We start from the raw sequence: 2,120 nt of genomic DNA, 5'->3' as shown, positions 1-2,120 counted from the left end.
CCATTCAGAAAGCATGTCAGAGGGACACTTTCTGATTAATTGTTTATATCTTTCCCAAGCTTCATAGAGGGATTCTCCTTCCATCTGTCTGAAGGTTTGGACTTCCACTCTAAGTGCTCAAAGTTGTTTGCTCCAATGGCAGGGATAGAGATGCTTCTCCCATAGAAGTCGGGAGTAGGTGCAGTAAAGTCACCCAGCACCTTCCTTGCATTGTTGGCATTGTTGTTGTTTTCGGCTGCCATGGGTTCTTCTTCTTTGAAGATTTCTGTTAGGTCCTCTACAGAGAGTTGTGCCTTAGCTTCTCTTAGCTTTCGCTTCAAGGTCCTTTCAGGTTCAGGATCAACCTCAACAAGAATGATTTTGTCTTTGCTCCTTCTCATATGAAAGAGAAGAGAACAAGAAAATATGGAATCCTCTATGTTACAGTATAGAGATTCCTTGAGATGTCAGAGGAAACGAAAAATAGAAGGAAGAGGTAGAAAATTCGAACTTATCAAGGAGTTCGAATTGTGCATTAAGGATGAGTGTTAGTCCATAAATAGAAGGATGTGAGAAGAGGGGAAGAAATTTTCGAAAATAAATGAAAAATATTTTGAAAAATACTAATTGATTTTCGAAAACCAAGGGTGGAAAAGAAATCAAGTGATTTTTGAAAAAGATTTTGAAATTGGAAATTAAAAAGATATGATTGAAAACTATTTTGAAAAAGATGTGATTAGGAAGATATGATTGAAAAGTTATGGTTTTAAAAAGATGTGATTGAGAAAATATGATTTGAAAAACATTTTAAAAAGGTTTGATTTTGAAAATTAATGACTTGGCTATCAAGAAAAGATATGATTCAGACATTAAACATTTCTCAACAGAAAAGGCAACATACTTGAACTGTTGAATCAAATCTTTAATTGATAGCAAGTATTTTTGAAAATAGAAAGAAATTGATTTTGAAAAAGATTTGATTGAAAAAAATTTGATTTGAAAAGATTTGATTTTGAAAAATTTTGAAAACTAAAAAAAATTTGATTTGAAAACAAAATCTTCCTTCTTGTGCCATCCTGGTGTTAAACGCCCAGAATAGTGCACATTCTGGCGTTTAACGCCCAAATTACTACCCTTTTGGGCGTTAAATGCCCAGCCAGGCACCCTGGCTGGCGTTTAAACGCCAGTTTGCCTTCCTTACTGGGCGTTTTGAACGCCCAGCTTTTTCTGTGTAATTCCTCTGCTGATTGTTCTGAATCTTCAATCCTCTGTATTTTTGACTTGAAAAGACACAAATTAAAAATATTTTTGTATTTTTAATAATAAGGAATAATCAGAATGCAACTAAAATCAAATAACAATGCATGCAAGACACCAAACTTAGCAGTTTGTATACTGCGACACTAACAAAATGAGAATGCATATGATAAACAACAAAACACTCAAGCCAAGAGAATTCAAAGATCAGAGCAATGAAATCATCAAGAACATCTTGAAGATCACTTAAGATACATGAATGAATGCAAGAAGAACAAAAACATGTAATTGACACCAAACTTAAAATGAAACACTAGACTCAAACAAGAAATATTTTTGGATTTTATGATTTTGTAAATTTTTTTGGATTTTTCGAAAATTAAGTGGAAATGAAAAATAAAAATATCAAGATTCTTAATGAGAATTCCAGGAATCATGCAATGTTAGTCTAAAGCTTTAGTCTAAAGAAATTAGACATGGCTAGTCAAGCTTCAGTAGGACATTACATTCAAGAGCTAAATTGATGAAGATCAATCAGCTTTGGTGATGATAAGGACATCACCTTGAAACACTAGAATTCATTCTTAAGAACTCTGTAGAAAAATACCTAATCTAAGCAACAAGATGAACCGTCAGTTGTCCATACTCGAACAATCCCCGGCAACGGCGCCAAAAACTTGGTGCACGAAATTGTGATCATCAATGGCGCCATCAACATGGTACGCACAATTATAATCTCAACTCTTTATCACAACTTCGCACAACTGACCAACAAGTGCACTGGGTCGTCCAAGTAATAAACCTTACGCGAGTAAGGGTCGATCCCACGGAGATTGTTGGTATGAAGCAAGCTATGGTCATCTTGTAAATCTCAGTCAGGCAGA

Source organism: Arachis duranensis, chromosome 10 (assembly GCF_000817695.3).
Source record: "Arachis duranensis cultivar V14167 chromosome 10, aradu.V14167.gnm2.J7QH, whole genome shotgun sequence".
NCBI classification, from domain to species: domain Eukaryota; kingdom Viridiplantae; phylum Streptophyta; class Magnoliopsida; order Fabales; family Fabaceae; genus Arachis; species Arachis duranensis.
The sequence above is the reverse complement of the archived record's forward strand: the minus strand, read 5'-3'. Positions refer to the sequence as shown.